This window comes from Rhododendron vialii, chromosome 8a, assembly GCF_030253575.1.
Source record: "Rhododendron vialii isolate Sample 1 chromosome 8a, ASM3025357v1".
Lineage (NCBI taxonomy): Eukaryota > Viridiplantae > Streptophyta > Magnoliopsida > Ericales > Ericaceae > Rhododendron > Rhododendron vialii.
This window is the reverse complement of record NC_080564.1, coordinates 24,167,321-24,184,022: the sequence shown is the minus strand read 5'-3', so window position 1 is coordinate 24,184,022 and position 16,702 is coordinate 24,167,321. Positions and strand designations below refer to the sequence as shown.

The window sequence follows — 16,702 nt, the reverse complement described above, 5'->3', positions numbered from 1 at the left end:
AAAAATTAAACGAGTACCCATCGCTGCATATTAGGCATTCCAAAATTTGGATACAAAACGGGGACACGATCATATATGACACATGTGCACCATGGAGTCAAACAATCTCCCTAACATACAACTGCGCCAAACAATATAATGTGTATGTCTCATCGTAGTAGCAACAAAATTAATTGACTTAGTGCGCCGATCAACTACAACCCCCATCTTGACATTCATGTAACCGTTCCAATCTCTTTACAACTCCAAATCACTCTCATCAAGATCAAAAAATAAAAATGTAAGTAGCTATTTGAAACTCCAAAAAGAATCATGCCTCCATAAGATTGAACACCTCGAATATCAAGAAACCCCAAAAGTTTGCCAACCATTCAATAGTTACTGCCTCATTATGTCCCACATAAGTACACCCAAGTGCATCAAATCTAGTTCCAAGTGGACCACCGATGCTTACAACCTGGCATACATTTTCTAATTCAACCAATAAGATCACCAAATCAAATGGTATCATGTCTTCTAAGAAAAAGAAATCTAAACCTCCAACTTGTATTCTTTCTTTAACCATCTACAACTTTAAATTTTTAGCTAGCCACCAAAACAACATCAAATCACTCACAAGATCAATTCTTAGGGTTCCTTCAAACTCTGACATAATGAAGAAAAAAAAACACTATCCACACTCTAGTATAATGACTCTACACACTTCAAAATCACCACTGTATAATGCTGTACCGAAGAAATTACAACTTTTAAAAAAAAATATTCTAAACAAAACAGACACCTAATCCACAAAATTGTGTACACCCATCAATCCCTTAACATATAGCTATAAAGCTCCACCGTCAATATAACATACACAACAATTAAATGCCTAAACATCCTAAAATCTTTTTCTTCTAATGAAGTGATATTATGAGGTTCTATATCCAATTTCTAGCTATCCATTCATCTCTTTCACATCTAATTCCGAAATAATCATATTCCCAGAATACGAAAATTGCTCTCACAGTGTTTTTTTTTTTTTTTTGTGTGTAGCATCTTACTACCATCCTCAGCTACGAACCAACAATAAAGCAATAAGAATATCTCCGAAACTATAATTCAACTTCACCTAAAATGACTATCTCGGAACAACATAGAAGATAACTAATGGATTCATATGTCAAGTTAGAATTAGAAGTCGTGGAAAGAATCCAAAATATTTCTACCCCAAACCAAGTAATCAAGCTCTAGATATTCAACGTCTAAAATTGATTACTACCATTTGAACAGTCTCAAAAATCCAAATTTCTACTATCCAACTCTTTAATCCTCAAAGATACATTTATCAAAGTATCACAAGTCTTATGGCTCAACAGATCACCTCTTATTATTAATCAATTTACTTATCTAATTTTCTAATCAGCCAAATTTCTTACACTATACCGTCGAAACAGTTTCATTGAACCATTCTCAAATAAACCTTCACCAGAATCTAAAAAGGGCTTAACATCCCCACCGTCAGGAACGGGTAATGATTTGATCTTGCGTTCCACTTGCGATTCAGAAAACAAATGTGACATTTGAAAGAGCAAAGTATCAAAGAAGAAAATAAAAAGGAAGAAAACTGACCTGATGATATAGGTAGGCTGCATAGAACAAATCCTAGAGGGAGATGGTGCTCACAATACCAATCAGTACAAAAGTTTACAGAAGCTGCCAAACTTGGCCAAGAAACATTCGCAAAATTAGCAAAATTGCGGTCTATATCGCCCAGATCCTTTGCAAATCTGTTGATTACCCGCCCGATTGGATTGGTCTGAAAGAATAGCATAGGAGCTCTGAGTACAGACTGTAGCATGGTATCATGCAATCTTCTAGCTGCGTGAAGACTTGAAGTGATTAACCAGAAAGAGTTTAACAGGGTCACCATCACCTGAATAATGCACAGGCAGGGTAAGTCTCCAAAGTAAGCAACGAAAGGGACCTCAAAATGTTGCGATCTTTCACCCAAAGACTTGGAACCATGAAAACTGGGGAGAAAATGTTTCTGAACAATTTAGTGTTTGGTAACATCTAAAACAGCATATACCAGCACACAGTGAGTAACACTGGCGTGGTTGTTCAATGTCATGAATCCTAATACTAACATATTGATGCATATAAGTGTACACGTTTTTCCAATGTTATACAAATGTGGACCAAGAATTTTGGTCATGTGATTGAAAAGAATGAAAGTATTGAACCAAAGAGGACATACACAACCGCGTTGAAATTTGGAAAAGCAATCTTAGGAGGATGAAGTTGCAAGATGAAGTTTCCCAAGTACCTGACCAAATGTTGAAAGTGCGTAAATCAGAATGAAGAAACCCGGTCCTGAACTCGAACTGCTATGGTTTGTCCAAAAACTTAACCATGTGCCACTCGAAACTCGAAGGACTTCTGTCAAAACGTAGCACATAAATAGGACCATGACAACCCAAAAACCTCCTATAGCATCCTTATACCTGAGCAGATGAGCAACAAAAAGTACTCAGTATATGGTACTTTTGGTAAAGCTACGGTGTACTAGAAAACATTAGAAGTGACCTATGCTAGGAGAGACATAGGTATATCTTGTAAAATTTGACAGGAATCAACTGAATGAACCGATAAAGCCCTTACAGATATCAATGAGTTGATTTTTTATGGGAGCTCTTAAAAACATGTTTTAAATAAATTGAACGGCTCCAATCATTTGCGTGGGAGTCATACGCAAAACTTGTGTCAAATGTTTTGTGAGTGGAACACAATGGAAAGCTGGAATTAAGTTAAAATTCTATTGATATCAGCATATCAGCAACCATTTTCTGCGGTTAAAATACTAGGGAATGAATAAAGGCAGCACTGCAGCAGTCAATTTTCGAGACATAAGTCAGACAAACAGCTTTGTTACAGAATACTGGCAGCAAATCAAGGAGTCAATGAACAGTTAGTAGCATCATAGTTTAACTAAAAATAACGTAGAATACTACCTCATTAAAACCTTCCAACTGACAACACCTGTCCCCCTTTCTTCTTGCTCGATAAGAACAGATTTTACTACTTGTACTTTTTGGGTTCCCACTTTCTGGTAATCCATTCTGCATTACACTATCAGCAGACTTCAAGGATTTAAAATCACTATTATTGTCGTCCTCCTTTTCATCCACATGCTCTTCCATTTTCTCCACATTCTCCATAAGCTTTTGGAACTATGCCACTTCTAGAAAGCTCCTCAAATGTTCCCTCCTCCTTGACCATGCCTTCGTTTATAAGAATAATTTTATCCACCTCAGGAAGAAAATGCAGCTGGTTTGTTACGAGCACTCTGGTTTTCCCTTGCAACTCTTCTTTGATGCAGTTGTTAAAAACCTGGACAAATTTTTATAGGAGATTAAACAAGAAGAAAAAATAAATCAACTAGCTTGAGGTAATTTCAAAGGGAGATTGAATTAAGAGTATCTGAGTATATTTCGAACACCGGATGACATTCTGGAAAGAAATAAAGAAAAGATGAAAAGGAGAAAGCCTCTTCAGCTTGATTATTCCACTGGGAAGGAAAGTTTATCAGTTTCTGGGGATCTTTTATCTATATAGGGTAAAAATTTCAATACAAATGACCCTCTATGTCATAGAAAAGCATAGAAGACTAATGCTACATTTAATGACTGTGCTCTGAGGAATTTCTGGATCGCATTTCTGCATTTCTTTATTTAATTGGTTTAACATGATATGTTTACCTGTCGACCAACATGGGCATCTAGAGCACTTAAAGGGTCATCGAATATGTATACATCTGCATTGGAATACACAGCCCTGGCCATGGAACCCTTTGCTTTTGCCCCCCGCTAATATTCACACCTCTTTCACCAATCTCTGTAAGATCACGACTAATGAGAACTTGTCTACATCATACTGCCTCCGTCCTAATTGTTTGTCCATTCCAACTATCATCCCAAAATAACGTCTTCTATTCCACTTTATTACTATTAAGTGTATTGGAAAGTTTTGTCTAAAATAACTAATTGAGATCTTTTGAACAAGTTGTAACGACAAGAATGCTGTAAATGGACAAACATTATGGTACGGAGAAACTAAAATTTACTTGTCAGAAACAAAAGATACTGATACTTAACAGGAAGTAGGTCCAGGTCGTGCTGCAATGCAGTTACATCAATTGTCTTCCAGTATCTAGAAGTTTCAAAGTTAGAACCAAATAGTATGTTCTCCCGTACCTGTAAAGGATAAACTTAGCACATAAGATTCATGAATGTCATGGGTTTAATGGGCACCAGCATAGACCCTAGAATGTTCAATACTGTAAATCTTCAGCTTTGAGACCTAGTTTTCATAAAAGAGGAGAGTGCTGTAACTCATAGTAGCATTGAAAATCCATGAAATTTGGGGAACATAAGCAACGGTTTCCCTGATGACAACAGTTGAATCATCTATAGGCGGAAGCTCCCCAATCATTGCTGATATAAGTGACGTCTTTTCTTCACCAGTGCCACCAACAACTGCGACTAGGCTGCCAACTGGTATGTCCAAGTTGATATTTGACAATGTGGGTTTCTCTGCCTGAACATATATTTAAAAGATTTCAATTGACTATAAAGCATGAAAGTCCACATGATTCCCAACGTTTTCAGTACGTGGAAAGTTCGAACTATGTAGTTCGTACAACTACAACTAATGGCTGGAAAGGTAAAAGCTTCACTCCAGAGTTTGCATATTGTGTTATATTTTAAGTTTGGCTGGCAACTATAATATGTTCTCGCCGACACAAACCTTAACTATTGTACAACTAGGGCTGCTGCATAAAGGCATCAGCTATAATGTTGTATTCTATCTTAGCTTTAACAAGAGAGCTTCACCATGCATCTCGTGAACTTTTTGTTGTCAATAATTACAAATGAGAGCTTTTCCTTGCATTTCTGTCAGTGGCCTTGAAGGAAAATAGCTTGCATTGCAAATGTTTCAAGCATAAACCTAAATTAATTAAAGCATTGCCATGTCTTAATCTTCATCTAATATAGCTACCCCAAAGTCCCATGGCGTCCCATAAGTTCTATGCTATCACAATCAGAGCAAATACAGAATTTTATTGGTTCTGTGTAGGGTTAGCAAGGATTGCACACTTTCTATTTAGTTAGACATTACTTACGCAAGTTCTTGCTAGATAAACTAGTAACCCAACCTTCTCCATCTCTATACACTTCCAAGCTTCTAGAAAAATTACACCTGGTCTTAAAACATTTCCTTTTCTATAGCATCCTTCACCTCAGTTATCCTAATTTAAAGAAGAATTCGTTGTAGGAGTTAAATAATCTGCTCATTGGCTTAAATGGTTTTCATTTGATAGTTTTCGAATACAGCTCTTGCTTTGTTCCGTTCGTCTCATCTTCCTCAACAAACACTCTCTCATCCTAACATACAGGGCAAGAAAACCATTTCCACCTCATGTATAGTACAGCTCTTGCTTTGTTCCGTTCGTCTCATCTTCCTCAACAAACACTCTCTCATCCTAACATACACGGCATGAAAACCATTTCCTTCTCATGTATAGTACCTATATATATGTATTTGTATTTGTATATTTATAATTCTCCCTCCATTCTTTATCTGGACCTTCAGATATACATCATCATAAATAGAACAATGTAAGCTTTACTTTTTAGCATCTTTGATCACTTCCTTAGTTTTGTATCCAAGGTACATCTTTAAAAATTTTCAGAAATCCCCAAGTCTAGGTAAAGTTTTATGGCAGGCATTTAATCTTTTAATTTCTTCTTTGAATCATTTCATCAGCAAGTTTCTTCGATGATGTCTGAGTAGATTCCCCATGAACTTCTTATCTAACTCTTTTGATACAACCATGCTCGTTTCGAATACTGATCATGAAACGCCTTATTACGAAACATCCCGATGTCAACTGGTGCTTTTGGCAGTTCTGCAATGAGTTCAAAAGTGCTACCAATTTGCAACCTTTACTTAATTGGTAGCACCACATGTTATACAAAACCCAAATATTTAAAGTTCTAGACCTTAGAATCCCATGAAAAGTTTCCATCCTTGATTGAGATGGCTGGAAAACCAGATTCAGGAGGAGGGTTAGGTAAAAGAATTCTCTCTTCAGCTAAGAAAAGTTCCTCCAGTCTTTGTAACGACACATTTGCATTTACAACCTGTAAGAAATGTCATCTTCAATTATAAGGGAAAAATTTTTAAACAAATAGGCTGCATGCATATCTGTTTTTATTAAAGTACCATATGCCTCAATGACTTCGAAAAACAGTTTTCATTTAATTTCTCTGTGATGTAAATGTCCATGTTTCTTCTAGCAAAACTTCAAAAGAGGATTCAAAACACTTTGCAGGTGTTAATGCCATTGTACCATTTTAATTGTTCTAGCCTCTAGATTCTGGTAATAAACTTTGGTATCATTTTCAGATGGTGAGCACTGATTCAGTGGTCAGAATCTCAGCCTACTAACCTCTAGATTACCTCTAGATTGTGTGTTTGAGGCGACGGCAGTTGCTTGGTGCATCTAGTACCAAAGACCCCGCCCTGACACCCTTTAGTGGGCTCTAAAACTGTTCTAGACATGATTGAAGCTCCACTGGTGCATCAATTATCAACAAAACATGATCTCTGTATAAACATTTCATGCAATTGCTAAGACCAGTTAAATGACCTTTTTCTTTTTTTTTGATTCCCCATCATTAATTGCTAAGACCAGTTAAATGACCTCACCATGATGCAGGAATGCTAACAAGAGACGAAGAAAATTGGGGCTAGAGCCACAAGTACTCCTTCTACCTTTGACAAAGAAATTTTAAGTTAGTGAACTGCTAGTTCCATATTTAAGCTTTTGTAGTCTGAAAATGAAGTTTATCTCAGTAAGATGGCGTTATTCTACCAGACTACTACTCATTCTTTGTCTCAGTTTTCAGACTCAGCAAACCTATAACCAGACACTGATAATAATTTTAAACCACAAGTATCCTAAGTTAGTAAGCCCAAACATTCTCTCCATAAACGAATCAAAACAGGGAACCTGAACCACAAAAAGAGCCAGGTCCTATATTCAGGGTTGTGTCAACCACTGGAACTCCTTAAAGTAGCTGTGTAAATCACCATATCAAGCACTAATCCAAGCCTAACATTTTTCCATACATTTTTTCATCATTTCCAGTTGCAAAACCTAATATACTTACCAGACATCATGGCAAAGTTTTCCGTGGAATTGAGGTGGTGTTCCAAATCAACAGTAAAAAGAACTTTTAGAAAAAGAAGGTTTTTCAAGCTTAAATATAATGAAAACGAAAAATAATTTTTTAATTTTTTTTGCACCGTGTAAAAGATCTTAATAAGATCTATCAAACGAGATCTATATTGGTAGGAAAATTATTTGCGTAAACATATCATTTTTGAGCTTGAAAAACCTTCTTTTTCTAAAAGTTCTTTTTACTATTCATTTGGAACACCACCTGATTCAACTTTAAAGAAAGCATGTTCCAGTGCTTTTTAGTTCTCACAGCCAATAGTCCTTCGAAGCTCCAACCCACTACAAACTTCCTTTCACTTATACTAAAACATTGACAGCAATCCTTGTAGTATTATCTTGAGTCCAGTTGTAGTCCTACATAAAACATCTTCTCTTTGATTCCATATTCATCACTGTAAGTGGCTGCCAAGCTTTGAGCTTAAAATTACTAGTCATATATAAGCCTCCTTGAGCATCAAAGTATGTGTGAGTATAAAACATTTGAAAGCACTTCCAATTTCTCTCCATTCTTATGTAGTCCTGAATCATTTAGTGACTCATTCAGCTCCCAAGCTGACCTAATGATATCGTATAACCACGATAGAAGAAATTGATCAATTACTACTAACCAAATTATACAAAAAAGGATCCAAAACAACTAAGTCTAAATTGTATGCTGAAAGGGCATTAACTGTAAAAGAGGTGAGGAGAACAGACCTGTGTTATCAAGTTTGGAAGCATGTTTAATGGCATACGTAGAATTGCGAATAGGGACATGGATGTGAAAGCCCTTGAAGGAGACACATCCCCACCAAACAACATGAACAACCCAAATGATGTCACCATTACGAGAACTGGAATGCTGTTTAGTATGAAATTGTTACGCTGCAGGGAAAAAATGAAGTTAGTATGGTATATTCCATGGTCAACATACTTGTTTTACATTCACTCTCAGAAACCATCAATGTCATGAATTGCTTATTGTCGACAAATGCCATTTAGAATGTTGTTTCATTAAGAGATTTTGAAAATGATTAAAATCATCTTGTATTACATGCACAACTGAACTATCCTCATGTCAAATAGTAGGTAGGGGGAAACTGGCTCATTAATGCGATCAAATATACTTCTGTAATGCACCTGTCAATTATAATTTGTACTTGATCAGTAAGCCATATATAAAGCAATCATGATATGGTAGCATGCACCTATTTCCAGTCGTTCTCAGATATAAGATAAAAGCAGTCGGGAAAATGAGTTGAGTACGGTATAATCCAAGGCCAACATACACATTCTGCATTTACTAAGAAACTAGGATACTGATTTTTGCAGTCTTCTTTTTTATAACCACGCTCCTTTTTTTGCCTTTATCCTATTTGAATTTACCACATTCCCTTTTATTTACTACATTGGCATGGATCAAGAGAAAAAGTAGTGTAGATTGTAAACAGAGGAAGGTGAAAACCAATTCGCAGGAAACTACTAATGTCATGAATTGCTTATAGCCAACAAATCACGTTAACCATTCTGATTCATTGAGAGATGTAAACATGATAGAAACCATCTTGTTTTCCAGTGTTACGCATGCTCAATTGAACAACTCCCTTCAACAAAATAGGTACTTGAGGGGATGCATGTTTTTTAACAGTCTTGGAGGTAAAGTGCACAAGAGCCACTGCACACGTGGATCTTGCCCCTCCCCTTACACTCAGTGTAATCCACCATGAGTTGGGACCAACAGAGATCTTTTGTACATCACACCTATTGAGTCTAGGATTCAATGGTAAATAGTGAAATAGCATTATGATTGGGATATTCTACAGTGTGTTAAGTAAAGTAAGTCAATAACTAGTAAATACAGAATAGTGCATCAACAAAATGGACATGGATATGACAGTAAAGAAAGCAATGTTGTGGTGGCATCTCTGAAAGTGATAATGCCAAGAGATGGTTTCCAAGATTATGATTATGTCATACCGCTGACAATAGTTGTGCTTTTTGAAACCATGAGAGTTCAACCTTCCTCATGCCGCGAACTTTGGATTGGAAACTCTCATCCCACGCATAACATCTGAATTTAATTAGCATTAAATCAGATAATCACTCCTAACATTCTAACTGCATATAAGATCCAGACAATCCAAGCAAAGAAGGCAGTATCCTTGACGGTGTCCATGGCAGCCAAAATTTCATTCATTAGCCCAACTCTCTTATCAGTACATTGCAGTCCTTCCTTTGATAGTCTTCTCATATTTTGCTAATGATAAATGTCTGTTCCCACGGGATAAATTAAAAGTTTTGAGCAAAACAACTGAAAAAAATCAAAGAAAAAGTCACAAAAATCATGAGAAACAAAGTAAAGCTGTTTCAAAACTTTACTTTTAATCGCTGGAGTAAGGTTCACGGCAAATCAAAGAGACAGACGAGTCCACGGCAAATCAAAGAGAGAACGTTAACCGAGAGTAGAAATTCACTTACGGATTCGGGCGACATTGGGGTCCTCGGACTGAATCACGTCGGCGCGGACTCCAAGATCAGGTCGATGTTGGTCTACCGGGTGAGCGATAGCGGCACGGAGCCGGCAATGCCGCTCGGCACCCTCTCGTGGCCGCCGTGCAGGAGCTTCACCCTCCGCAGAGTCGCCCGCACCAGCCGCTCCCAGTTCTCGGAGGGCCTTACCATCTCCGAACCCCTAGAATTTCGCACCCAGGCAAAAAGGTTAGATTTTCTCGAAACCCTAACTCCCTGTCCGAATACAAAACGGTAAGATTTTCTTGAAACCCTAACTCCCTGTCCGAATACAAAACGGCAAGATTTTCTGGAAACCTTGTGGGGCGTGTAGGTCTGAGAGGGTTTATCGTACAGTTGACTGGATTGAGAAGGTTTGATGACTGAAAGTCTGAAACCCTAGATTAGAATAGAACGTGAAATTCACAAGAGCGATTGTTTTTTTCCAGGATGGACGATCGGAGGAAGCCCAAACACGCTAGGAAACCTCACCCAATCCGAAATCAGTAGCCGATAACAGGGATTTATGAGAGGGATTGATGACTGAAACGCTAGATTCGAACAGACAATGACGTTCACCGAGGAGAGAGAGACAGAGAAGCGTGGGGGGAAGAGAGAGAGAAGTCGATGGTGGCGTCGAAGGAGGAGTCGCCGTGGACGTAAGAGAGAAAACGACAGAGGCAACGTAGACAAGTGGAGGAAGCTGTGGAGGCAGGGCTCGGTGCGCGGCGGAAGGTCGAGGGCGAGGAGGAGAGAGGGGTGTGACGAAATCACATGCCACACTTGCGACCATAGATGGCTTGAGATTGCGTGTGAGAGAGAGAGAGCGCTCTGTTTGAAATTCGAATGGAGGGGGTTGTGTGCAGAGGAAGCTCCTCTACATCTTTATGATCCAACGGTAAAGAAGGTGTTAAGGAAACTCTTTGTGATCTCCTCGTATCTCAGTAAGGAGTAAATGATACGTAGTACTACTCCGTAGTACAGTTCCCTTCCTATAAAAGGGCATTCGTTCTCAACAAAGTGCGGTACTTCTTTTTTCCAATTAAATTTTGATGATTCGAGCAGTTTAATATGGTCATAACGTAATTTTTAAGGATCCTTGTATGAAATCAGCAAAAATAAACACGTGAAAGGCTTCATCTGAGCAGTTTTCATTGAATGATTCCAAAAAAAACTCGGATGGAGCTCTTTCCGGTTATTTTTTTTGCCGAATTCTCGTTGGTACATTTAAAATCACGTTCTAAACATATTGAGCGGCTCGGATCATTGAAATTCAATCGGAAAAATGAAACGTTCGCACTTTAACACAGTTCGAATGCCCTTAGGTTAAGTTTTGTGCTCCGTTGTAACTTTGGAAATAGAACGCTGAATTTGTGAAGTCAGGTTTTTCTCTTATTTATTATCGGTCTTTCTATTGTCAACCCACTAAGCACACAAGAGAATAAGGAAAATATTTATTTCTATATTTTTTTTACACTTTTTAATACACGTTCACACTTCTTATTGTCAGCCCAATGGGCTGATTTTAGATTTTTCCATTTATTATTACTTCCGAACCAAGAAAGCTAAAAATGCAATAAAGAAAAATTACAGTAGAAAAAATCCACTCTTTATAGCATTAATAAATAAATCATCTTTAGAGAGAGAAGGAGTATTACAGTAGAAGTCAAGCTTAGTATTGAATATGATCTTTGTTGCAGCGTAATTTAAGGAAATACTGTCACAGTTAGAGGTTTTAAACAAAGGGCGCCGCTATTCGCAGCCCTTTATTTTCTTTCATAGTCCGTTAAAAATTTTCAATTATACTCGACAGTTAGTTACCGAAATTGAGATATATTTTCAGCGTCTAATTACCGAAATATAATATTTTTTTCAACAGCTATTTACCGAAAATGTATGTTCGGTAGTTGTTTACCGAAAGTTGAACATATTTTCGACATGTAGTTACTGAAATATAATCTTGTTTTCAACAGCTATTTACCGAAAATGTTATTTATGATTTTCAACAACCATTTACCGAAATGTAATGGGTTATTGGAGAAAATAAATGGCTGCGAATAGCAGCGCCCTAAAAAAAAAATACCCTTGATCGAAAGTTTGTTTTTAATTTTTTTTGGTGAAATTACACGGACACTCCCTCATCTATCTGGTTTGAACACGGACACCCCCTAACCTTTAAAAACGCCAATACATACCCCCTCATCTACTGAAAAGGAAAAAAAACCTCTCCGCCGTTAATGGAATGAACGAAATGTCAAATACACCCTTGGTGAAATTGCATGGACACCCCCTCATCTATCTGGTTTGGACACAGACACCCCCTAACTTTTAAAAACGCTCATACACACCCCCTCATCTACTGAAAAGGAAAAAAAACTCAATGCCGTTAACAGAATGAATGAAATGTCAAATATACCCTTTATTATGAAATGGAGCAACAAGTATACGCCACACTTCACTCGATCAAAAATTTCTCTCCACCCTACTCGATCATGGCGCCTTTGTCTCTCTTCCTCTCCCTCTTCAACTTGCATTGTAGATCATGGCTAACCCTAGATCGTGAAGAAAACCTAAGTTTCGAAGAACATCGGATCGTGTAAACTGTAAAAAACTGTAGATCGTGGCCAACCCTAGATCGTGGCAAACTCTACCTTGGAAGGTATGTTTTATATGTAAAAAAAATTCTAGATTTTCTTATTAAATGGCACAAATGTAGATGTATATGTTCATATTATATGATATATGAATACATTAGGGTTTTTGTTTGGGAATAGTAGGGTTTTTTGAAACGTGTTTGTACAGTGGTGACTTCGATAACCTTTAAAAATTGGGGCTTTTGTTGTTTTGCATTGCTTGTCATCCATTTTGTATTTGAAGTCCTCAAGGGGGCTTTTTCTCCACAACGACAGTAGGAATCAACCCAATTTTGAGTTTGGTTGAAGTTTTAGCTCTAACTGCAGCTATTAGATCTGTTGTTGGTGTGGCTATAGTGGCTACTATAGCTATTGTTGCCACTTGCCACCTTCCATGGTTGTCGTAGGAGAGAGAGAGAGAGAGAGAGAGAGAGAGAGAGAGGGAATTTCTGAGATAGAGTGAGAGAGGGAATCTCTGATATAAAGTGAGAATGATAAATGAGGTATGAAAGGCAACTGGGTATATGTTGCCATTAAAGGGCATTTTTGTCTAAATTTTGGCAAAAGTATTGACATGTGCCTTGCAACAAACGGTACTCAAATGGAAGGGTGCTCATTGGGTAACGGTAGAAGATGAAGGGATGTGTATAGGCGTTTTTAAAGGTTAGGGGGTGTCCGTGTCTAAACTGAATAGATGAGAGGGTGTTCGTGTAATTTCACCTTTTTTTTTAATCGCTGACAACCCTAATTTAAAGATGGCAATTCAACCCATCCCGCCCTGATCGGGGAATTGAAGTAATCCAGTCGGGTCGGGTACCATTACCCTGTCCCGAAACCTGCCCCGAAATTGTTTTATGTATATTTTATTTTATTTTATTCTTGTATTTTTACCTTGAGGAGTTGTTCGCCTTAATAAGTCAAGTGGCTTATATTTTTTGTATTCGTTAGTTTTTCTTTAATTTTTTGGGGATTATTGCTTCATCACGACAAGAGGAATCTAAAAAGCAAAAAAATTACAATCGAAATCTTTTTTTTTTGAATAAAGACGAAAAAATTGGCTTATTGGCTTATTTTGTCTTTATTCAAAAAATGAGATTTTGATTGTATTTTTTACTTTTTATATTCCTCTCGTCACGACAAAGCAATAATTAATGAAAAATTAACAAATGCGAACAAAAATAGAATAAGGACAAAAAAAAAAAACCGCTTGGCTTATTAAGCCTACAAATTAAATACCACGTGAAGTCCATTTTTTCGATTTTTTGAAAATTGGAAGATTGGATCAAGCATCTACACATATCGAATTGAGCTGATTTTTTACAGGTCCACTCGAATTTTTTTTTAAATTATTGAACGGCTCGAATTATCTGCATGGTGGTTGGAGTAGGCCCCACACAGCGTGTGGTGCCTAGCATGATTGTAATCCAACCCAAGCTAATTCTTATGTTTAATAATTTCATAAAAAAAAAACTCATCTAAAAGACTTAACACCATGACCCCCCTAAAAACATTAAGCGGGATCATACACACTCTCTTTCTTTCAATTCTAAACTCGATCAAAATGAACCCGTTGAGTCAAGAGGAAAACCTAATTTCACCTCATTCAAATCCTTCAATTACAGACTAAATTAATTTTTTTGGAAAAAAAAAATTACCGACCAAATTTGTTCTCTTCTCTCCATTCATTTAGGGTTTTGTCTAGTTTCATTTGTTCTATGAAAATTTGGGGTTTTGTTTACATTGAAGGTTAATTAGGCTTATTAATTGCTTTCCCCCAAGATATTGGGGACTTTGTCTTGGTTTTTTCAAATTTTCCTGGATAATAAATAAAAGACGTGGAGTTTAGGCACATTTTTGCTAGGACCATGAATTAGGTACAATTTTGTAAAATTAGAAAGGAGCAGCATTAATTTAAGATGAAGAGACCTTCATAAGTGGGTTCTGAATTGAAGAAGAAGGGGAGAAGTTTTCAGTGGGTTTTTTTTTTTAATTTTTACGTTTAGTGGGGTTCAGAAGTAGGAATAGAGGAGAGGGAGGACCAGTAGATCTTGAGAGATAATTTGTTGACAGAGGATTTCATTCCTTATTTTAGATCCTGTTCCGCTTAACTTTTGGAGTGGCACTTTTTGTCATTATTCAAATTTTTTTCATGTTTGTTAGTTTTGTGCCAAACTTGTGAATTATTGATTCGTCTCGACCAAATGAATCGGGAAAAAAAAATTTACCCAATTTTTTTGAGAAATAACTACTTTTTAGCAACAAAAAAAAAAATCAAATAAGTTTGTTTTTTTTTTTTTTTCTGAAAAGTGATTATGTCTCAAAATATTTGGGTAAAAATAAAAAATGAAATTTTACATTTCTGATTACTCTCGTCGAAATGAATCAATAATCTACAAAAGTTTGACTCAAAATTAACAAATATGGAAAAATTCAAATAGGGACAAAATCAACTTATTTTGCTAAAAGTTAAGTAGAACTATGCATGGAGGGAAAGAATTGTAAGTAAAACTAACATGGGTTGGGTTAAGTGTTGTCCTATTATCTCCTCTTAGCCAATCGAGAGGGGAAAGAAAAGGGAATTCTATTTGCAACCTAGAATTTACTTCATACAACCATTGAGAGTTAAAATTGATTTTCATTGAAATATCTTCCGATTGAAAACATGTTAACCTTGTAGCTCAATCGACCAGTCTGTGAGAATATTGAATCTACCTAGATTAGGCGGTTCCTTCTTAGTTAAATACTACTTGCAAATCGTAACTTTAGCTCAACTGCTCAAGTTAGGAAATTGTTACGAAATCACAAAATCCGTAGTCATAAAAGTTTGCTACCTCAAGTAAATTTCATTAAGCAATTCTCTTTGGAAAACCAATGAGAAACCATTCCCAGTGGATCGATCTTGGACTTCCCGAGTTATAGTGCAACCGACTACATAAGCTCTACAAGAAGGGATCGACAACCGACTGGTGGGAGTCATGAAGACACTCAGAACTACAAGTCACACTATAAAGCACAAATCTACAAAGATTTTTTTTTTTTTTTTTTTTTTTATGGGAAGAAATCTACAAAGACCCAAAGAATACAACATTTTGAAAAACACAAGACAGTAAACAACTACCATAACATGAAAAAACCTGAGGGACTTTCTTCGTTGCCGTTGAGAGAGAGGGGGAACTTGCCGTTTGGATTAAACCTGAGCGGTGGTTCCTTTTTCATACTCCTAGTTTTTCCTAGTAGTATTACAGAAGGTTTACCTGTTTAAATTTGTTAAATGGATGCCCCCAATTGGTGAGCTGTCATTAGGGCTATAAATGAACCGAGCAGCTCGCGAGTTCGGCTCGTTAAGGCTCTGCTTGGCTTGTTTAGTAAACGAGCCGAGCTCGAGCTCGAGTTTTTGGTTTGTTTGACAAAAGCTCGGCTGCTCGACTCAATTGAAGATGCTTGTTTAGTAAATGTCTAAGTTCAGCTCGTTAAGGGTTTAGCTCATTAAGGCTTGAGCCGAGCTCAAGCTCAAGTTTTTGGTTCGTTTAGTAAACGAGCTGAGCTCGAGCTCTCCGAAGCTCGGTTTGGCTCGTTTGCACCCCTAGTTGTCTTGCCAAATCACCAAGAAATTTTCTTTTACTGTGTGGGTACCACGTGGCCGTGCTCACTCGGTGTGTTCGGGCCGTCCAAAGTGTGTTGGATGGTCCAGATTGAAATCCTCTCTCTCCTCTCACCCCACCACACTCTCTCTCCTCTCTCTCTCTCCAAATCCGAGCCTCCAACACACTTTTGAACGGCCCAGATGTGCTGAGCGAGCACCACGTGGTACCCACCCGGCACCCTAAATTTTCTCCAAATCATTAGTTGAGGTTTAAATACGCGGAGCTGTGCGCCAGGTCACCGGACATGTAAAGGGTTGGACTTAAAATCTGCTGAATTGTGTATGGATTTGTGATTCACATATGCTTAGCTGCATTGCCAGATCACCAACTATGTAGAGAGCTCCACCAACAATTTTGCACTATAACTTAGGTTATTTTGTCAAGTTGTTCGTACTAGGCCACAACTTTTTCCTCTCCATTTTTTCTTTGGCCCATCTATATACGATTTACAACTTATGAATTAGTGGAAATAACTTGATATTTTTGAACTACAAGAAGTAATTCAGAACTTTTTTGTTAGTGGAATGCCCCCAAATTGAGTAAAATTAATCAGGGCTCTACGTAAATGTTTTTCTTATTTTGATGACAAATTTTTTTTTGGTGCAAATGTAACGAAATTGGTTTGTTTGCCTAGTAATGACTTGTTTTTA

The 16,702-nt window shown here is 37.2% G+C and overlaps 1 pseudogene; it reads right to left on the bottom strand.

The window, feature by feature from the left end:
• Positions 1-1,644: 1,644 nt before the first annotated feature.
• Positions 1,645-10,690, bottom strand: LOC131298682 (ABC transporter C family member 12-like; annotated as a pseudogene).
• Positions 10,691-16,702: the final 6,012 nt, after the last annotated feature.